At 36.9% G+C, this 24,171-nt stretch overlaps 1 protein-coding gene across 1 annotated transcript in view; it reads right to left on the minus strand.

Annotated features, from left to right (window-relative positions):
• Window positions 1-24,171, minus strand: part of LOC136819516 (kinesin-like protein KIF16B) — a 54,584-nt gene that overhangs the window by 9,318 nt on the left and 21,095 nt on the right. The window lies entirely within an intron of this gene.

A 24,171-nucleotide genomic window follows, 5' to 3' on the forward strand; every position in this document is an offset into this window, starting at 1 on the left:
TCAAGGATATTAAAAATGGTCATACAATTTCTAATTATGACAAATAAATGGACATTATACAATTGGCACAGTTTTACAATTTCACCAGTCTTTATCATGGTTAGAAAGAAGTTCGTCACACGATCAGTTTATATTAACAAAGCATTCTTATTGACTTTTTGAAATAATTTCAAACTTATTGTTTTCATCTATTTTGTTAATCTATTTATAGGTGGCAGAGTAGAATTTCAATTAGACATGGCTTCCATACGCTTTCGGTTGAAATATTGTCTTGTATTTTTGTTCGGTCTAAAAACCGCGATGTAACATTTGTGCCCGTACAATAATAACACGATAATGGTACAATTAATTACGACAACAATTAATCGAGCAAATTCTTCATCCACTTGGTCCAAGAATGCGGTGATGGGGAACGAAATCAAGAAGTTAATGGTGGCGATGAGAATAGAGTAGACCAGAGACATTGCGTTGTTCATTGGCCCTGGTAGATGGCGTCCACGGTAAGCTTGGATCAAGCATAACATTTGTAAGAATGTGATGAAGGAGATTAAGACATTCTGGTGGTATCCAGTGTTACAGTAATGGATGCGAAGCATATTTTCGTCCTCCAGGAATGTGGAAACTTCGGCTGATTGTTGTGTGAAAGTGATCACTGAGATGGCATTGGAGATCAACAGAAAAATAAAAATGGTGAATATTTGCGAAGCAGATGTCAAGCGGATTTCCTTACGCGATAAACGAACACTGGATCGGAAAGCGGTCAAAAGCTTTGTTGATTTGGTGTAAACAAAAGCCACATTGATAACGTACAGAATGCTGATGATGAGGTTTCTTGCAATGCATTTGGCAACGCTGACTTTCTGTGCAAGATTGAGAAACAACAATGAACTAACAAGCAATATCATGTTGGTAAGGTGCAACATCGATACCATCTTATCAGAGGACCTGACAACCGGAGTATCGCGTTTGATACAAAACACAACCAATATGAACTTAGTCACCAGCAATGAGAGCGAACCGGAACATACGATGAGGTAGAACTGAAGAGAAGTGAAAGTTATGTCCACATTTGAATATGGGTCAATGCATTCTGTCCTTTGACCGTTATCGATAGTATAAGGCTCTGTATTACATCTGGTGCATTTGGTGTCACCAGGAAAAGGTTTTATATGATTGACCGGACACAGAATACATTTAAATCCATACATTTGGTCATAGAGTTTGCTTTCGATCAATCCGTAAACTTGGTGATAGCCAGGAGGGCAATAAAGTCTTTGGCATTTTTTCTCTTCCATTTGAACATTTTGGAGAAATATTTTGGATCGGTTCACGTAATTAAGATGGTGGGTGAAAACTCTCTCTTCCGGGGGTCATCATGGTAAAATGGGATAATAAATGAATGGCCAACATGATTCAATATATAATTGACGGTTCGTTGGAGTGACTCAATTTCCCCATATCTGAGCCTATTTTCATAGATTGCGTCTTGCCACTGTTGAATGGCATTGAAATATACTTTGGACGAGCTTGTACTCTCTTGAAAATTGGTCAGCCAGGGCAATTTTTCACGACCATTTTCCTCCTTATACGTACCTCTATCAAATAGTCTAGGATTTAAATGAGGAAAAATGATCGGGTTTTGTCTGTAATTTTCCAGAAAGAACCCTTCGAAATACAACTCAAACATGCTAGACAAAAATTCAACTCTCCCATAAAATATAATCACAGTCGAATTAGTGACAGCTCTTTGGAAATACGATTTCATATTCTTTATAATAGGGTTGTCCCTAGAGTAATCGAAGCCCACCAAGTTCAGCACTTTACTTTTCAGACAAAATGTGTTTGATCCCTTCAGAACGTCAATAGTACGATCAAAATAGGTTTCCCAGTAATCTTCTTGTACTTCATAGTCATCAAATTTGAGTAGAAGAACATCATACCACTTGAAACGATCTAATAAGTTTTTGAGCTCCATAACTTGATCATCCACCGATTTGACAGTCAGACCTTCATCACAGCTTCTCAGACCACAGACTTTGAAAACATTGGTAAAACTGAAATAATGTTGGATTATCTTAGACATTGAGTCAGGCACGAGAGCTAGGATGTAACCAATATTGCTATTCCGCCATACTTGTTTTCCTGTCTGTTGGTTAGTTTGTGGTTGAAAGAAATAATCTTCTTGGAGCAACAAATCGATCATGGTTCTTTGAAGAACTTCTGTATCATTACAAATATCTTCAATTTCTCGATGTTTCGTCTGAAATTGACCGTCCAGAGAGTATGAAGATGATTTAATGGATTTGATATTCCAGGCCTCCTTGTTAGCTGCTGTTTGGAAGCTTGCGTTACGGCAGGTGGAATAGATAGTGACGGTATGGTAGTTACTCATAGGTTGGTAAATGTGAAAGTCTCTTCCAAAAGCTTCGGAGTCTTGAAGTTGACCGATGATAACCAAGATGAGCAGTAAGGATGAAGTTGAACAACAATGTTCTTTCCTCGCCATTTTAATATTCGACATTTTCTAAAAATCTTAGGTAACAAGTAAAAGAGTGAAGGAGGATTTAAAATATTTCACGGGTTTAGAAATATACGTAAAATAATGCGGGAAAAATGTATATCAATCAAGATTTTTCGTAAAGGTTAAATGAAAATCTAAGCTCAGGAAAAAATTTCCCATCCTTTTGAGAGCCGCAGTGGAACTAAAAATTCCTGAAGGTTGGTTCTCTTATATGGTCATTTAGGCCCAGATACGATCTCAATGACTTCTATATAAAAACGAAACAGGCGTCAAATAAGTAGCGTTATAGGAAAATGATAAAATCAAAAAAAAAAGTATCATTGGTGGGCCGGCGGAGAGCACTACTTTATTAATGGGTTAGTGTAATAAATAAAGTTTCAGACGCCGGTAGTAAATGCTTCCTTATTGGAAAGAGCAAGAAATATTCATCAAACTATTGTCATATTTTAATACTTTATGCATTACTTTTTATAAAAGGTTATCTGAATTCAAAATATACATCGACGCTTTTCCTTTTTAAATAAAATACACACCCAAGATGAAAATCAAATCACTGCAACCCTGCCCCTCTAGGACGGGACCACAGTTTTTCGAAACCTGATAGTTTTGAGTTAGGGAAACTTGTACTATAAGTTTTCCAGCTGTTAAATCAAACAACCCGAACTTCTTCAAATCAAAAAGTATCCAAAGAAAAGTTTAAGAGAAGCTTTTAGGTGTTTTTTCTCAAGAAATTACTCTACCCTGTCTCTGCTTTGTACCCAGAAATACTTTTCGGGAAGGATAAGAAAAAAACAAAAACGGTAAATTAAAACGAAATGAAGTGTTTATTAGATTTCAAGGATATTAAAAATGGTCATACAATTTCTAATTATGACAAATAAATGGACATTATACAATTGGCACAGTTTTACAATTTCACCAGTCTTTATCATGGTTAGAAAGAAGTTCGTCACACGATCAGTTTATATTAACAAAGCATTCTTATTGACTTTTTGAAATAATTTCAAACTTATTGTTTTCATCTATTTTGTTAATCTATTTATAGGTGGCAGAGTAGCATTTCAATTAGACATGGCTTCCATACGCTTTCGGTTGAAATATTGTCTTGTATTTTTGTTCGGTCTAAAAACCGCGATGTAACATTTGTGCCCGTACAATAATAACACGATAATGGTACAATTAATTACGACAACAATTAATCGAGCAAATTCTTCATCCACTTGGTCCAAGAATGCGGTGATGGGGAACGAAATCAAGAAGTTAATGGTGGCGATGAGAATAGAGTAGACCAGGGACATTGCGTTGTTCATTGGCCCTGGTAGATGGCGTCCACGGTAAGCTTGGATCAAGCATAACATTTGTAAGAATGTGATGAAGGAGATTAAGACATTCTGGTGGTATCCAGTGTTGCAGTAATGGATGCGAAGCATATTGTCGTCCTCCAGGAATGTGGAAACTTCGGCTGATTGTTGTGTGAAAGTGATCACTGAGATGGCATTGGAGATCAACAGAAAAATAAAAATGGTGAACATTTGCGAAGCAGATGTCAAGCGGATTTCCTTACGCGATAAACGAACACTGGATCGGAAAGCGGTCAAAAGCTTTGTTGATTTGGTGTAAACAAAAGCCACATTGATAACGTACAGAATGCTGATGATGAGGTTTCTTGCAATGCATTTGGCAACGCTGACTTTCTGTGCAAGATTGAGAAACAACAATGAACTAACAAGCAATATCATGTTGGTAAGGTGCAACATCGATACCATCTTATCAGAGGACCTGACAACCGGAGTATCGCGTTTGATACAAAACACAACCAATATGAACTTAGTCACCAGCAATGAGAGCGAACCGGAACATACGATGAGGTAGAACTGAAGAGAAGTGAAAGTTATGTCCACATTTGAATATGGGTCAATGCATTCTGTTCTTTGACCGTTATCGATAGTATAAGGCTCTGTATTACATCTGGTGCATTTGGTGTCACCAGGAAAAGGTTTTATATGATTGACCGGACACAGAATACATTTAAATCCATACATTTGGTCATAGAGTTTGCTTTCGATCAATCCGTAAACTTGGTGATAGCCAGGAGGGCAATAAAGTCTTTGACATTTTTTCTCTTCCATTTGAACATTTTGGAGAAATATTTTGGATCGGTTCACGTAATTAAGATGGTGGGTGAAAATTCTCTCTTCCGGGGGTTCATCATGGTAAAATGGGATAATAAATGAATGGCCAACATGATTCAATATATAATTGACGGTTCGTTGGAGTGACTCAATTTCCCCATATCTGAGCCTATTTTCATAGATTGCGTCTTGCCACTGTTGAATGGCATTGAAATATACTTTGGACGAGCTTGTACTCTCTTGAAAATTGGTCAGCCAGGGCAATTTTTCACGACCATTTTCCTCCTTATACGCACCTCTATCAAATAGTCTAGGATTTAAATGAGGAAAAATGATCGGGTTTTGTCTGTAATTTTCCAGAAAGAACCCTTCGAAATACAACTCAAACATGCTAGACAAAAATTCAACTCTCCCATAAAATATAATCACAGTCGAATTAGTGACAGCTCTTTGGAAATACGATTTCATATTCTTTATAATAGGGTTGTCTCTAGAGTAATCGAAGCCCACCAAGTTCAGCACTTTACTTTTCAGACAAAATGTGTTTGATCCCTTCAGAACGTCAATAGTACGATCAAAATAGGTTTCCCAGTAATCTTCTTGTACTTCATAGTCATCAAATTTGAGTAGAAGAACATCATACCACTTGAAACGATCTAATAAGTTTTTGAGCTCCATAACTTGATCATCCACCGATTTGACAGTCAGACCTTTATCACAGCTTCTCAGACCACAGACTTTAAAAACATTGGTAAAACTTAAATAATGTTGGATTATCTTAGACATGGAGTCAGGCACGAGAGCTAGGATGTAACCAATATTGCTATTCCGCCATACTTGTTTTCCTGTCTGTTGGTTAGTTTGTGGTTGAAAGAAATAATCTTCTTGGAGCAACAGATCGATCATGGTTCTTTGAAGAACTTCTGTATCATTACAAATATCTTCAATTTCTCGATGTTTCGTCTGAAATTGACCGTACAGAGAGTATGAAGACGATTTAATGGATTTGATATTCCAGGCCTCTTTGTTAGCTGCTGTTTGGAAGCTTGCGTTACGGCAGGTGGAATAGATAGTGACGGTATGGTAGTTACTCATGGGTTGGTAAATGTGAAAGTCTCTTCCAAAAGCTTCGGAGTCTTGAAGTTGACCGATGATAACCAAGATGAGCAGTAAGGATGAAGTTGAACAACAATGTTCTTTCCTCGCCATTTTAATATTCGACATTTTCTAAAAATCTTAGGTAACAAGTAAAAGAGTGAAGGAGGATTTAAAATATTTCACGGGTTTAGAAATATACGTAAAATAATGCGGGCAAAATGTATATCAATCAAGATTTTTCGTAAAGGTTAAATGAAAATCTAAGCTCAGGAAAAAATTTCCCATCCTTTTGAGAGCCGCAGTGGAACTAAAACTTCCTGAAGGTTGGTTCTCTTATATGGTCATTTAGGCCCAGATACGATCTCAATGACTTCTATATAAAAACGAAACAGGCGTCAAATAAGTAGCGTTATAGGAAAATGATAAAATCAAAAAAAAAAGTATCATTGGTGGGCCGGCGGAGAGCACTACTTTATTAATGGGTTAGTGTAATAAATAAAGTTTCAGACGCCGATAGTAAATGCTTTCTTATTGGAAAGAGCAAGAAATATTCATCAAACTATTGTCATATTTTAATACTTTATGCATTACTTTTTATAATATACGGTTATCTGAATTCAAAATATACATCGACGCTTTTCCTTTTTAAATAAAATACACACCCAAGATGAAAATCAAATCACTGCAACCCTGCCCCTCTAGGACGGGACCACAGTTTTTCGAAACCTGATAGTTTTGAGTTAGGGAAACTTGTACTATAAGTTTTCCAGCTATCGCACCAAATTGGTGTTGCGATTTTTGTCATCTCAGAGAAGAAGTCATTGCATTGTTTTTTCGCGCGCGTTCTATTTTGCGCCAATCAAATTGCGTCACGCATTCGAAAGATTCGAAAATGTTGCAATCAAAATCAAAACAAAAAGTTCCATTTGTGACTTTGTCAGTTTGGCTTTTGAAAAGAACACATTGAGCTTTTCAAAAAATAAAACCTTTAATTATTACTCTCATTCTAAAAAATAAAACCTGAGAATGAAGGAAAGTTGTAAAATTAATTAAGTTGAGATTTGATTGGAAAGAGGTATGTATGTAGAGAAATGGAATGCTTTGTTTGCTTCAGTTTTCGCTGTAGACTTTCCTGCCTTCGAAATTCAGTTTTCGAAGGTAGCCTATTATTTATCTAAACTTTATTCTTATCAAATGGTGATTCAATTTTGGATATCAAAAACTCCCAAGGATAACCAGTAAGTTTTTATTTAATTTGGAGATGAAAAAAATGGCAAAAAAAGGCTGAGCTAGAGAGAACTGTCGGCCATTTGTACGAAAAAGGGATTCCTTTTTCGAAGTTTTTCTTCCAGTAAGACTATTTTATACAGTACAATATTTGAAAATTAAGCTGCTAGTTTGAAAATCAAACCCAGCTCGATGGATAATTTACTTTGTAGATCAATGTAAAATATGTTTTAGATTTGTAAATGCTTTGAGTTCTTTATAAAATTAAAAACTAATGCCAAAATTTCCTATGTCCTTTACGTCAAAATCTAGATTTTAGAAAAGTTACACAAAACTTTTATCATGCCATCCATTCTCGTTCAAAAATCACCACATTCCTCATAAGGAAACCCCATAACATTATACATATTTGGAAAGCCCTTTGATTATAATTTTTTTTTTTTTTTTTTTTTTTTTTTTTTTTTTTTTTTTTGGAAGATCATATTTTTTTTCAAAATGATATACAACATGAGTCAAATATATTAACAAACATACTTTTGTATAAATTGTAAAAAAAGAGAACAATGAAACACCTGAAAAGACCAAAATGATGAAAAACTGAAAAGAAACCCTCGAAAAAGTAGCCTATGTAATCGTCTAACCCACAACACTCAAACATGCAAGGACGTCAAAATTTCCGTCAGTTTGGAGTCCTTCAGTGCCGCTTGTTCTGGGGTAAACGAACGACTCGATCGTTCACCTCTCAGGCAAGCAACCACTGATCGGATCAAAACGAAGGAAATTTTGCGTCGTATGCCATTCACAACCTCACTTTTCGAGCATTTTTGTTTTGCCGAGATTTTATCAGCTAACCTGCTCATAAAAATTGAGCATTCTCGGGCTACACCACCTGTAGCACCAAATACTAATGGGGTGAAAGTCCCTTTCTCAACTTGAAGAATCCGTTCGTTATATGCTCTCTTCTTTTGCTTTTCAAGGGAAGTGAATGTAGTGCCAATAGATTTTATGCGATAGCTCGGAGCTAAAAGGTTGCAAACCTTCACGTCAAAAAATGCTCTTTGATACCGCTGCCAAAATCCATTAGCACTAACATCCGCCCTAGCTTCATTCCCAGTAACAGATGAGCGTGGTAAATCGACCTGTTCACGAGACAAATCCATAAGCTGGGGCTCGATCGACACGTCGTGACAGACTTCATTCATCATGGTTGCCAGAGTATCGCGAACGTTGTTATGTCGATGGATAACGTAGCCGCCAAGATGGCAAGATAGCGCATGGTCGATTGTGAAGTTGGCTGAGCAGGCACATTTGATGGGCAGTCGCTTCATTTCCCAGCCATACCTCATGTGGAGTGCGTCAGCGAATTCACGTTTATTCAATACAAAATTCTCTTCTTTCAGTGGAAGAGTGGTCAGCCACGAGGAAGCACCTTGAGATGAAGCGATTTCCAAAGCTTTTTGGTTGATTGATGGGAGTTGTTGAACGATTTGATCGAATGATCGTTTTTGTTCTCCAATTCGTTTAGCGGCTAGTGATTTCAACATCTTTTTCGATTGACTTGGATCAATTGATTCATTTGATTGTGTTATGATGCGCTCGACTAGCACTTTAGTTGCCAAACGACTTGTTTCGTTTTGAAATTTAGCCTCATCCTCGATGTTGATGATTCCAAGGCCTCCCATCTTGATCGGAAACGAGAGGATCTTCCTTTCAATATCGGAGCACTGTCTGCCATCACATATGGCTGGTATGAGGTGAAAACGGATGACATTTTCGATGGGTCGAAGCAATTCTGATATATCGTCTAGAGTTCGGATGATATAGTTGAATTTTTGCCGGTAGCCAATAACGAAGGCGACATACGCAGCTTGGGGTTGAGTTATTGCAATGTCTGACAAAGTTTTGATTTCTTTAACCCAGGTTTCGACTTTATTTGAAACGAATTCCTTCTTGTAGCTTTTTTCCCCAACAGAAGCACCGAGATGTTTATGCCCCTTTGCTGTGATCTTTATAGACGTACCTTCGAATGTGTCGAGTGCCGTTTGATACATTTCGGGTTTTACTATCAACCATGACTTAGAAGGTTCTGGGTAGTAGCCGATAGTTGGACCGAGTTGCGTTAGGTCATCCCACCACTTGCGTAGTGCAACAAGTTTACCAGCACCAGTGATGTCGTCAGCGTACGCGACTTGTTTGGTATCTGGTACGTTTCGGAGGGTGTCAGTCAAGGGAAGCAAACATATGCCGTAGAGAGCCATAGCGATCGGATCTCCTTGTGTTGTACCTTCAGAAGACGACAGCTCTGCTCCTCCAATCGCAAACAGACGGACGTGGTTCGAATAGCAGTTGGTAGCAAACATCGCCAAGGTTGGACAAAGGATGTTAATGTTGTGCATCATAACTTCACGACTTATGCTGTTAAATGCATTTGAAGCGTCGACCAGTAGAACACCGTCTGTGTTCTCGTCGTTGTAGATGTCTGCCATCGCGTGCACTGCAGCCTCACATCCACCCAGCTGACCAGCGCACAGTTGGAGATTGCCAGCTGCTTCTTGTATTTCATTCCTCAGGAATGTTGTAACAGTCTTACCAACGATGCGTCTAAGAACTTCTCCGATGCCGATCGGTCGAATGCCGGGGTTCTTATCCAAAGGTATCAGGGTGCACGATAAGAACGCCTCCATGTCCCTACCGGATTCTTTGTTGCATTGTTCAGTGCACATGATTCTCGTCATCCTTGCAATCGCCTTGCATAAATCACTAGAACGATCACCGAAGTTTTTTGACAAAAGGATACGTTGCCACATTTGTGCATCAATCTTGGAGGGGCCGGAAGAACCTTTTGTTTTAGCTGCCATACTTTTTATGAGTTCTTCATCGATGGCTTCAAAAAGCGTGGGGTCGATTTTGTTGAATGGTCCCTGAACAATCAGCTCGTCAATCTTTGGTTGACCTCTAGGATGCTTTTGCTGAAGAATTTGCAACGTGGTATCGTTGATTGGTACAATTCCGTGTGAATTCGTTGAGTTAGATAAGAGTTTGATTGCTGCGTTTACTTTGCCTTGAAACATCAAATCACTAAATCGTTTCGATATTGATGTAACTCGATCAGCAGCAGACTTTGAAAATTTTGATTGTAGCATTCGGCTTTCGCGGATCAACGAGTCAAAATCGCCTTCTCTCCAAAGATCCAGACGTCGCTGTAGATGTTTCGTATGTTCTCTCGATTTCGATGTCTTTGATTATAATTTTCGAATGTTTTGTCACTTTAATTATTCTATATGGCTAAAAGCGGGTTTTCCCTTGACTTGTAAACAAACATTGAAGCTTTCGACGTAAAACATGCAACATTTTCAAAACGAAAATTCTGTAGAATGTTGACCTTAAAGTATATTGTTATTATACATTTTTGAATAGCCCTAAGCCTGAACTTTCAGAAACGATTGTCACTATTAAAAGATAAAACTGCCATGATTCACTGTAAACCTTGGAACACGATAGAATTTCAGATTTTTGTTAAAAAAGTCAGTGAAGTTCAGAGGCTGTAGTAGTACACAAATCTTTGGAGTTAAGAGTCCAAATAAAAACCAAATGGTAGACAAATTATTGTATTTTTCAGAAATATATACATTTCATAATTAAAAGTGATTATAAACACCTAAAAAATGATATTACAGTGGGCTAAATCGTTAAATATGACCCGCGCGCCATTTCTGACGTGATTTCGAACGTTTTACCCCCGTCTTTTTGACGTTTATGATTCGAACGTCAAAATTAGGAAACCCCATTCGGCGCGATATCAAACAACCCGAACTTCTTCAAATCAAAAAGTATCCAAAGAAAAGTTTAAGAGAAGCTTTTAGGTGTTTTTTCTCAAGAAATTACTCTACCATGTCTCTGCTTTGTACCCAGAAATACTTTTTGGGAAGGATAAGAAAAAAACAAAAACGGTAAATTAAAACGAAATAAAGTGTTTATTAGATTTCAAGGATATTAAAAATGGTCATACAATTTCTAATTATGACAAATAAATGGACATTATACAATTGGCACAGTTTTACAATTTCACCAGTCTTTATCATGGTTAGAAAGAAGTTCGTCACACGATCAGTTTATATTAACAAAGCATTCTTATTGACTTTTTGAAATAATTTCAAACTTATCGTTTTCATCTATCTTGTTAATCTATTTATAGGTGGCAGAGTAGCATTTCAATTAGACATGGCTTCCATACGCTTTCGGTTGAAATATTGTCTTGTATTTTTGTTCGGTCTAAAAACCGCGATGTAAGATTTGTGCCCGTATAATAATAACACGATAATGGTACAATTAATTACGACAACAATTAATCGAGCAAATTCTTCATCCACTTGGTCCAAGAATGCGGTGATGGGGAACGAAATCAAGAAGTTAATGGTGGCGATGAGAATAGAGTAGACCAGGGACATTGCGTTGTTCATTGGCCCTGGTAGATGGCGTCCACGGTAAGCTTGGATCAAGCATAACATTTGTAAGAATGTGATGAAGGAGATTAAGACATTCTGGTGGTATCCAGTGTTACAGTAATGGATGCGAAGCATATTTTCGTCCTCCAGGAATGTGGAAACTTCAGGTGATTGTTGAGTGAAAGTGATCACTGAGATGGCATTGGAGATCAACAGAAAAATAAAAATGGTGAATATTTGCGAAGCAGATGTCAAGCGGATTTCCTTACGCGATAAACGAACACTGGATCGGAAAGCGGTCAAAAGCTTTGTTGATTTGGTGTAAACAAAAGCCACATTGATAACGTACAGAATGCTGATGATGAGGTTTCTTGCAATGCATTTGGCAACGCTGACTTTCTGTGCAAGATTGAGAAACAACAATGAACTAACAAGCAATATCATGTTGGTAAGGTGCAACATCGATAACATCTTATCAGAGGACCTGACAACCGGAGTATCGCGTTTGATACAAAACACAACCAATATGAATTTAGTCACCAGCAATGAGAGCGAACCGGAACAAACGATAAGGTAGAATTGAAGAGAAGTTAAAGTTATGTCCACATTTGAATAAGGGTCAATGCATTCTGTCCTTTGACCGTTATCGATAGTATATGGCTCTATATTACATCTGGTGCATTTGGTGTCACCAGGAAAAGGTTTTATATGATTGACCGGACACAGAATACATTTAAATCCATACATTTGGTCATAGAGTTTGCTTTCGATCAATCCGTAAACTTGGTGATAGCCAGGAGGGCAATAAAGTCTTTGGCATTTTTTCTCTTCCATTTGAACATTTTGGAGAAATATTTTGGATCGGTTCATGTAATTAAGATGGTGGGTGAAAACTCTCTCTTCCGGGGGTTCATCATGGTAAAATGGGATTATAAATGAATGACCAACATGATTCAATATATAATCGACGGTTCGTTGGAGTGACTCAATTTCCCCATATCTGAGCCTATTTTCATAGATTGTGTCTTGCCACCGTTGAATGGCATTGAAATATACTTGGAACGAGCTTGTACTCTCTTGAAAATTGGTCAGCCAGGGCAATTTTTCACGACCATTTTCCTCCTTATACGTACCTATCTCAAATAGTGTAGGATTTAAATGAGGAAAAATGATCGGGTTTTGTCTGTAATTTTCCAGAAAGAACTCTTCGAAATACAAATCAAACATGCTAGACAAAAATTCAACTCTCCCATAAAATATAATCACAGTCGAATTAGTGACAGCTCTTTCGAAATATGATTTCATATTCTTTATAATAGGGTTGTCTCTAGAGTAATCGAAGCCCACCAAGTTCAGCACTTTACTTTTCAGACAAAATGTGTTTGATCCCTTCAGAACGTCAATAGTACGATCAAAATAGGTTTCCCAGTAATCTACTTTTACTTCATAGTCATCAAATTTGAGTAGAAGAACATCATACCACTTGAAACGATCTAATAAGCTTTTGAGCTGCATAACCTGATCATCCACCGATTTGACAGTCAGACCTTCATCACAGCTTCTCAGACCACAGACTTTAAAAACATTGGTAAAACTTAAATAATGTTGGATTATCTTAGACATGGAGTCAGGCACGAGAGCTAGGATGTAACCAATATTGCTATTCCGCCATACTTGTTTTCCTGTCTGTTGGTTAGTTTGTGGTTGAAAGAAATAATCTTCTTGGAGCAACAAATCGATCATGGTTCTTTGAAGAACTTCTGTATCATTACAAATATCTTCAATTTCTCGATGTTTCGTCTGAAATTGACCGTCCAGAGAGTATGAAGATGATTTAATGGATTTGATATTCCAGGCCTCTTTGTTAGCTGCTGTTTGGAAGCTTGCGTTACGGCAGGTGGAATAGATAGTGACGGTATAGTAGTTACTCATGGGTTGGTAAATGTGAAAGTCTCTTCCAAAAGCTTCGGAGTCTTGAAGTTGACCGATGATAACCAAGATGAGCAGTAAGGATGAAGTTGAACAACAATGTTCTTTCCTCACCATTTTAATATTCGACATTTTCTAAAAATCTTAGGTAACAAGTAAAAGAGTGAAGGAGGATTTAAAATATTTCACGGGTTTAGAAATATACGTAAAATAATGCGGGAAAAATGTATATCAATCAAGATTTTTCGTAAAGGTTAAATGAAAATCTAAGCTCAGGAAAAAATTTCCCATCCTTTTGAGAGCCGCAGTGGAACTAAAAATTCCTGAAGGTTGGTTCTCTTATATGGTCATTTAGGCCCAGATACGATCTCAATGACTTCTATATAAAAACGAAACAGGCGTCAAATAAGTAGCGTTATAGGAAAATGATAAAATCAAAAAAAAAAGTATCATTGGGGGCCGGCGGAGAGCACTACTTTATTAATGGGTTAGTGTAATAAATAAAGTTTCAGACGCCGGTAGTAAATGCTTCCTTATTGGAAAGAGCAAGAAATATTCATCAAACTATTGTCATATTTTAATACTTTATGCATTACTTTTTATAATATACGGTTATCTGAATTCAAAATATACATCGACGCTTTTCCTTTTTAAATAAAATACACACCCAAGATGAAAATCAAATCACTGCAACCCTGCCCCTCTAGGACGGGACCACAGTTTTTCGAAACCTGATAGTTTTGAGTTAGGGAAACTTGTACTATAAGTTTTCCAGCTGTTAAATCAAACAACCCGAACTTCTTCAAATCAAAAAGTATCCAAAGAAAAGTTTAAGAGAAGCTTTTAGGTGTTTTTTCTCAAGAAATTACTCTACCCTGTCTCTGCTTTGTACCCAGAAATACTTTTCGGGAAGGATAAGAAAAAAACAAAAACGGTAAATTAAAACGAAATGAAGTGTTTATTAGATTTCAAGGATATTAAAAATGGTCATACAATTTCTAATTATGACAAATAAATGGACATTATACAATTGGCACAGTTTTACAATTTCACCAGTCTTTATCATGGTTAGAAAGAAGTTCGTCACACGATCAGTTTATATTAACAAAGCATTCTTATTGACTTTTTGAAATAATTTCAAACTTATTGTTTTCATCTATTTTGTTAATCTATTTATAGGTGGCAGAGTAGCATTTCAATTAGACATGGCTTCCATACGCTTTCGGTTGAAATATTGTCTTGTATTTTTGTTCGGTCTAAAAACCGCGATGTAACATTTGTGCCCGTATAATAATAACACGATAATGGTACAATTAATTACGACAACAATTAATCGAGCAAATTCTTCATCCACTTGGTCCAAGAATGCAGTGATGGGGAACGAAATCAAGAAGTTAATGGTGGCGATGAGAATAGAGTAGACCAGGGACATTGCGTTGTTCATTGGCCCTGGTAGATGGCATCCACGGTAAGCTTGGATCAAGCATAACATTTGTAAGAATGTGATGAAGGAGATTAAGACATTCTGGTGGTATCCAGTGTTACAGTAATGGATGCGAAGCATATTTTCGTCCTCCAGGAATGTGGAAACTTCGGTGATTGTTGTGTGAAAGTGATCACTGAGATGGCATTGGAGATCAACAGAAAAATAAAAATGGTGAATATTTGCGAAGCAGATGTCAAGCGGATTTCCTTACGCGATAAACGAACACTGGATCGGAAAGCGGTCAAAAGCTTTGTTGATTTGGTGTAAACAAAAGCCACATTGATAACGTACAGAATGCTGATGATGAGGTTTCTTGCAATGCATTTGGCAACGCTGACTTTCTGTGCAAGATTGAGAAACAACAATGAACTAACAAGCAATATCATGTTGGTAAGGTGCAACATCGATAACATCTTATCAGAGGACCTGACAACCGGAGTATCGCGTTTGATACAAAACACAACCAATATGAACTTAGTCACCAGCAATGAGAGCGAACCGGAACAAACGATAAGGTAGAACTGAAGAGAAGTGAAAGTTATGTCCACATTTGAATATGGGTCAATGCATTCTGTCCTTTGACCGTTATCGATAGTATATGGCTCTATATTACATCTGGTGCATTTGGTGTCACCAGGAAAAGGTTTTATATGATTGACCGGACACAGAATACATTTAAATCCATACATTTGGTCATAGAGTTTGCTTTCGATCAATCCGTAAACTTGGTGATAGCCAGGAGGGCAATAAAGTCTTTGGCATTTTTTCTCTTCCATTTGAACATTTGGAGAAATATTTTGGATCGGTTCATGTAATTAAGATGGTGGGTGAAAACTCTCTCTTCCGGGGGTTCATCATGGTAAAATGGGATTATAAATGAATGACCAACATGATTCAATATATAATCGACGGTTCGTTGGAGTGACTCAATTTCCCCATATCTGAGCCTATTTCATAGATTGTGTCTTGCCACTGTTGAATGGCATTGAAATATACTTGGAACGAGCTTGTACTCTCTTGAAAATTGGTCAGCCAGGGCAATTTTTCACGACCATTTTCCTCCTTATACGTACCTATCTCAAATAGTGTAGGATTTAAATGAGGAAAAATGATCGGGTTTTGTCTGTAATTTTCCAGAAAGAACCCTTCGAAATACAACTCAAACATGCTAGACAAAAATTCAACTCTCCCATAAAATATAATCACAGTCGAATTAGTGACAGCTCTTTGGAAATATGATTTCATATTCTTTATAATAGGGTTGTCTCTAGAGTAATCGAAGCCCACCAAGTTCAGCACTTTACTTTTCAGACAAAATGTGTTTGATCCCTTCAGAACGTCAATAGTACGATCAAAATAGGTTTCCCAGTAATCTACTTTTACTTCATAGTCATCAAATTTGAGTAGAAGAACATCATACCACTTGAAACGATCTAATAAGTTTTTGAGCTCCATAACTTGATCATCCACCGATTTGACAGTCAGACCTTCATCACAGCTTCTCAGACCACAGACTTTAAAAACATTGGTAAAACTAAATAATGTTGGATTATCTTAGACATGGAGTCAGGCACGAGAGCTAGGATGTAACCAATATTGCTATTCCGCCATACTTGTTTTCCTGTCTGTTGGTTAGTTTGTGGTTGAAAGAAATAATCTTCTTGGAGCAACAAATCGATCATGGTTCTTTGAAGAACTTCTGTATCATTACAAATATCTTCAATTTCTCGATGTTTCGTCTGAAAGTGACCGTCCAGAGAGTATGAAGATGATTTAATGGATTTGATATTCCAGGCCTCTTTGTTAGCTGCTGTTTGGAAGCTTGCGTTACGGCAGGTGGAATAGATAGTGACGGTATGATAGTTACTCATAGGTTGGTAAATGTGAAAGTCTCTTCCAAAAGCTTCGGAGTCTTGAAGTTGACCGATGATAACCAAGATGAGCAGTAAGGATGAAGTTGAACAACAATGTTCTTTCCTCGCCATTTTAATATTCGACATTTTCTAAAAATCTTAGGTAACAAGTAAAAGAGTGAAGGAGGATTTAAAATATTTCACGGGTTTAGAAATATACGTAAAATAATGCGGGAAAAATGTATATCAATCAAGATTTTTCGTAAAGGTTAAATGAAAATCTAAGCTCAGGAAAAAATTTCCCATCCTTTTGAGAGCCGCAGTGGAACTAAAAATTCCTGAAGGTTGGTTCTCTTATATGGTCATTTAGGCCCAGATACGATCTCAATGACTTCTATATAAAAACGAAACAGGCGTCAAATAAGTAGCGTTATAGGAAAATGATAAAATCAAAAAAAAAGTATCATTGGTGGGCCGGCGGAGAGCACTACTTTATTAATGGGTTAGTGTAATAAATAAAGTTTCAGACGCCGGTAGTAAATGCTTCCTTATTGGAAAGAGCAAGAAATATTCATCAAACTATTGTCATATTTTAATACTTTATGCATTACTTTTTATAATATACGGTTATCTGAATTCAAAATATACATCGACGCTTTTCCTTTTTAAATAAAATACACACCCAAGATGAAAATCAAATCACTGCAACCCTGCCCCTCTAGGACGGGACCACAGTTTTTCGAAACCTGATAGTTTTGAGTTAGGGAAACTTGTACTATAAGTTTTCCAGCTGTTAAATCAAACAACCCGAACTTCTTCAAATCAAAAAGTATCCAAAGAAAAGTTTAAGAGAAGCTTTTAGGTGTTTTTTCTCAAGAAATTACTCTACCCTGTCTCTGCTTTGTACCCAGAAATACTTTTCGGGAAGGATAAGAAAAAAAAAAAAAACGGTAAATTAAAACGAAATGAAGTGTTTATTAGATTTCAAGGATATTAAAAATGGTCATACAATTTCTAATTATGACAAATAAATGGACATTATACAATTGGCACAGTTTTACAATTTCACCAGTCTTTATCATGGTTAGAAAGAAGTTCGTCACACGATCAGTTTATATTAACAAAGCATTCTTATTGACTTTTTGAAATAATTTCAAACTTATTGTTTTCATCTATTTTGTTAATCTATTTATAGGTGGCAGAGTAGCATTTCAATTAGACATGGCTTCCATACGCTTTCGGTTGAAATATTGTCTTGTATTTTTGTTCGGTCTAAAAACCGCGATGTAACATTTGTGCCCGTACAATAATAACACGATAATGGTACAATTAATTACGACAACAATTAATCGAGCAAATTCTTCATCCACTTGGTCCAAGAATGCGGTGATGGGGAACGAAATCAAGAAGTTAATGGTGGCGATGAGAATAGAGTAGACCAGGGACATTGCGTTGTTCATTGGCCCTGGTAGATGGCGTCCACGGTAAGCTTGGATCAAGCATAACATTTGTAAGAATGTGATGAAGGAGATTAAGACATTCTGGTGGTATCCAGTGTTACAGTAATGGATGCGAAGCATATTTTCGTCCTCCAGGAATGTGGAAACTTCGGCTGATTGTTGTGTGAAAGTGATCACTGAGATGGCATTGGAGATCAACAGAAAAATAAAAATGGTGAATATTTGCGAAGCAGATGTCAAGCGGATTTCCTTACGCGATAAACGAACACTGGATCGGAAAGCGGTCAAAAGCTTTGTTGATTTGGTGTAAACAAAAGCCACATTGATAACGTACAGAATGCTGATGATGAGGTTTCTTGCAATGCATTTGGCAACGCTGACTTTCTGTGCAAGATTGAGAAACAACAATGAACTAACAAGCAATATCATGTTGGTAAGGTGCAACATCGATAACATCTTATCAGAGGACCTGACAACCGGAGTATCGCGTTTGATACAAAACACAACCAATATGAACTTAGTCACCAGCAATGAGAGCGAACCGGAACAAACGATAAGGTAGAACTGAAGAGAAGTGAAAGTTATGTCCACATTTGAATATGGGTCAATGCATTCTGTCCTTTGACCGTTATCGATAGTATAAGGCTCTATATTACATCTGGTGCATTTGGTGTCACCAGGAAAAGGTTTTATATGATTGACCGGACACAGAATACATTTAAATCCATACATTTGGTCATAGAGTTTGCTTTCGATCAATCCGTAAACTTGGTGATAGCCAGGAGGGCAATAAAGTCTTTGGCATTTTTTCTCTTCCATTTGAACATTTTGGAGAAATATTTTGGATCGGTTCACGTAATTAAGATGGTGGGTGAAAACTCTCTCTTCCGGGGGTTCATCATGGTAAAATGGGATAATAAATGAATGGCCAACATGATTCAATATATAATTGACGGTTCGTTGGAGTGACTCAATTTCCCCATATCTGAGCCTATTTTCATAGATTGCGTCTTGCCACTGTTGAATGGCATTGAAATATACTTTGGACGAGCTTGTACTCTCTTGAAAATTGGTCAGCCAGGGCAATTTTTCACGACCATTTTCCTCCTTATACGTACCTCTATCAAATAGTCTAGGATTTAAATGAGGAAAAATGATCGGGTTTTGTCTGTAATTTTCCAGAAAGAACCCTTCGAAATACAACTCAAACATGCTAGACAAAAATTCAACTCTCCCATAAAATATAATCACAGTCGAATTAGTGACAGCTCTTTGGAAATACGATTTCATATTCTTTATAATAGGGTTGTCCCTAGAGTAATCGAAGCCCACCAAGTTCAGCACTTTACTTTTCAGACAAAATGTGTTTGATCCCTTCAGAACGTCAATAGTACGATCAAAATAGGTTTCCCAGTAATCTTCTTGTACTTCATAGTCATCAAATTTGAGTAGAAGAACATCATACCACTTGAAACGATCTAATAAGTTTTTGAGCTCCATAACTTGATCATCCACCGATTTGACAGTCAGACCTTCATCACAGCTTCTCAGACCACAGACTTTGAAAACATTGGTAAAACTAAAATAATGTTGGATTATCTTAGACATGGAGTCAGGCACGAGAGCTAGGATGTAACCAATATTGCTATTCCGCCATACTTGTTTTCCTGTCTGTTGGTTAGTTTGTGGTTGAAAGAAATAATCTTCTTGGAGCAACAAATCGATCATGGTTCTTTGAAGAACTTCTGTATCATTACAAATATCTTCAATGTCTCGATGTTTCGTCTGAAATTGACCGTCCAGAGAGTATGAAGATGATTTAATGGATTTGATATTCCAGGCCTCCTTGTTAGCTGCTGTTTGGAAGCTTGCGTTACGGCAGGTGGAATAGATAGTGACGGTATGGTAGTTACTCATAGGTTGGTAAATGTGAAAGTCTCTTCCAAAAGCTTCGGAGTCTTGAAGTTGACCGATGATAACCAAGATGAGCAGTAAGGATGAAGTTGAACAACAATGTTCTTTCCTCGCCATTTTAATATTCGACATTTTCTAAAATCTTAGGTAACAAGTAAAAGAGTGAAGGAGGATTTAAAATATTTCACGGGTTTAGAAATATACGTAAAATAATGCGGGAAAAATGTATATCAATCAAGATTTTTCGTAAAGGTTAAATGAAAATCTAAGCTCAGGAAAAAATTTCCCATCCTTTTGAGAGCCGCAGTGGAACTAAAAATTCCTGAAGGTTGGTTCTCTTATATGGTCATTTAGGCCCAGATACGATCTCAATGACTTCTATATAAAAACGAAACAGGCGTCAAATAAGTAGCGTTATAGGAAAATGATAAAATCAAAAAAAAAAGTATCATTGGTGGGCCGGCGGAGAGCACTACTTTATTAATGGGTTAGTGTAATAAATAAAGTTTCAGACGCCGGTAGTAAATGCTTCCTTATTGGAAAGAGCAAGAAATATTCATCAAACTATTGTCATATTTTAATACTTTATGCATTACTTTTTATAATATACGGTTATCTGAATTCAAAATATACATCGACGCTTTTCCTTTTTAAATAAAATACACACCCAAGATGAAAATCAAATCACTGCAACCCTGCCCCTCTAGGATGGGACCACAGTTTTTCGAAACCTGATAGTTTTGAGTTAGGGAAACTTGTACTATAAGTTTTCCAGCTGTTAAATCAAACAACCCGAACTTCTTCAAATCAAAAAGTATCCAAAGAAAAGTTTAAGAGAAGCTTTTAGGTGTTTTTTCTCAAGAAATTACTCTACCCTGTCTCTGCTTTGTACCCAGAAATACTTTTCGGGAAGGATAAGAAAAAAAAAAAAAACGGTAAATTAAAACGAAATGAAGTGTTTATTAGATTTCAAGGATATTAAAAATGGTCATACAATTTCTAATTATGACAAATAAATGGACATTATACAATTGGCACAGTTTTACAATTTCACCCGTCTTTATCATGGTTAGAAAGAAGTTCGTCACACGATCAGTTTATATTAACAAAGCATTCTTATTGACTTTTTGAAATAATTTCAAACTTATTGTTTTCATCTATTTTGTTAATCTATTTATAGGTGGCAGAGTAGCATTTCAATTAGACATGGCTTCCATACGCTTTCGGTTGAAATATTGTCTTGTATTTTTGTTCGGTCTAAAAACCGCGATGTAACATTTGTGCCCGTACAATAATAACACGATAATGGTACAATTAATTACGACAACAATTAATCGAGCAAATTCTTCATCCACTTGGTCCAAGAATGCGGTGATGGGGAACGAAATCAAGAAGTTAATGGTGGCGATGAGAATAGAGTAGACCAGAGACATTGCGTTGTTCATTGGCCCTGGTAGATGGCGTCCACGGTAAGCTTGGATCAAGCATAACATTTGTAAGAATGTGATGAAGGAGATTAAGACATTCTGGTGGTATCCAGTGTTACAGTAATGGATGCGAAGCATATTTTCGTCCTCCAGGAATGTGGAAACTTCGGCTGATTGTTGTGTGAAAGTGATCACTGAGATGGCATTGGAGATCAACAGAAAAATAAAAATGGTGAATATTTGCGAAGCAGATGTCAAGCGGATTTCCTTACGCGATAAACGAACACTGGATCGGAAAGCGGTCAAAAGCTTTGTTGATTTGGTGTAAACAAAAGCCACATTGATAACGTACAGAATGCTGATGATGAGGTTTCTTGCAATGCATTTGGCAACGCTGACTTTCTGTGCAAGATTGAGAAACAACAATGAACTAACAAGCAATATCATGTTGGTAAGGTGCAACATCGATAACATCTTATCAGAGGACCTGACAACCGGAGTATCGCGTTTGATACAAAACACAACCAATATGAACTTAGTCACCAGCAATGAGAGCGAGCCGGAACATACGATAAGGTAGAACTGAAGAGAAGTGAAAGTTATGTCCACATTTGAATATGGGTCAATGCATTCTGTTCTTTGACCGTTATCGATAGTATAAGGCTCTGTATTACATCTGGTGCATTTGGTGTCACCAGGAAAAGGTTTTATATGATTGACCGGACACAGAATACATTTAAATCCATACATTTGGTCATAGAGTTTGCTTTCGATCAATCCGTAAACTTGGTGATAGCCAGGAGGGCAATAAAGTCTTTGGCATTTTTTCTCTTCCATTTGAACATTTTGGAGAAATATTTTGGATCGGTTCACGTAATTAAGATGGTGGGTGAAAACTCTCTCTTCCGGGGGTTCATCATGGTAAAATGGGATAATAAATGAATGGCCAACATGATTCAATATATAATTGACGGTTCGTTGGAGTGACTCAATTTCCCCATATCTGAGCCTATTTTCATAGATTGCGTCTTGCCACTGTTGAATGGCATTGAAATATACTTTGGACGAGCTTGTACTCTCTTGAAAATTGGTCAGCCAGGGCAATTTTTCACGACCATTTTCCTCCTTATACGTACCTCTATCAAATAGTCTAGGATTTAAATGAGGAAAAATGATCGGGTTTTGTCTGTAATTTTCCAGAAAGAACCCATCGAAATACAACTCAAACATGCTAGACAAAAATTCAACTCTCCCATAAAATATAATCACAGTCGAATTAGTGACAGCTCTTTCGAAATACGATTTCATATTCTTTATAATAGGGTTGTCCCTAGAGTAATCGAAGCCCACCAAGTTCAGCACTTTACTTTTCAGACAAAATGTGTTTGATCCCTTCAGAACGTCAATAGTACGATCAAAATAGGTTTCCCAGTAATCTTCTTGTACTTCATAGTCATCAAATTTGAGTAGAAGAACATCATACCACTTGAAACGATCTAATAAGTTTTTGAGCTCCATAACTTGATCATCCACCGATTTGACAGTCAGACCTTCATCACAGCTTCTCAGACCACAGACTTTGAAAACATTGGTAAAACTGAAATAATGTTGGATTATCTTAGACATTGAGTCAGGCACGAGAGCTAGGATGTAACCAATATTGCTATTCCGCCATACTTGTTTTCCTGTCTGTTGGTTAGTTTGTGGTTGAAAGAAATAATCTTCTTGGAGCAACAAATCGATCATGGTTCTTTGAAGAACTTCTGTATCATTACAAATATCTTCAATTTCTCGATGTTTCGTCTGAAATTGACCGTACAGAGAGTATGAAGATGATTTAATGGATTTGATATTCCAGGCCTCTTTGTTAGCTGCTGTTTGGAAGCTTGCGTTACGGCAGGTGGAATAGATAGTGACGGTATGGTAGTTACTCAAAGGTTGGTAAATGTGAAAGTCTCTTCCAAAAGCTTCGGAGTCTTGAAGTTGACCGATGATAACCAAGATGAGCAGTAAGGATGAAGTTGAACAACAATGTTCTTTCCTCGCCATTTTAATATTCGACATTTTCTAAAAATCTTAGGTAACAAGTAAAAGAGTGAAGGAGAATTTAAAATATTTCACGGGTTTAGAAATATACGTAAAATAATGCGGGAAAAATGTATATCAATCAAGATTTTTCGTAAAGGTTAAATGAAAATCTAAGCTCAGGAAAAAATTTCCCATCCTTTTGAGAGCCGCAGTGGAACTAAAAATTCCTGAAGGTTGGTTCTCTTATATGGTCATTTAGGCCCAGATACGATCTCAATGACTTCTATATAAAAACGAAACAGGCGTCAAATAAGTAGCGTTATAGGAAAATGATAAAATCATTGATAGGTGGGCCGGAGAGCACTACTTTATTAATGGGTCAGTGTAATCATAGTATAGTGTAATAAAAAAAGCTTCAGACGCCGGTAGTAAATGCTTCCTTATTGGAAAGAGAAAGATATATTGATCAAACTATTGTCACATTTTAATACTTTATGCATTACTTTTTATAATATACGGTTATCTGAAAGTTACCTTACCTTAAAGTTACTTTATCAGCGACCTACATGTGAATTCAAAATATACATCGACGCTTTACCTTTTTAAACAAAATACACACCCAAGATGAAAATCAAATCACTGCACCCCTGC

The sequence above is a fragment of the Clytia hemisphaerica genome, unplaced genomic scaffold (genome assembly GCF_902728285.1).
Source record: "Clytia hemisphaerica strain Z4C2 unplaced genomic scaffold, Clytia hemisphaerica genome assembly, whole genome shotgun sequence".
Classification (NCBI taxonomy): Eukaryota; Metazoa; Cnidaria; class Hydrozoa; order Leptothecata; family Clytiidae; genus Clytia; species Clytia hemisphaerica.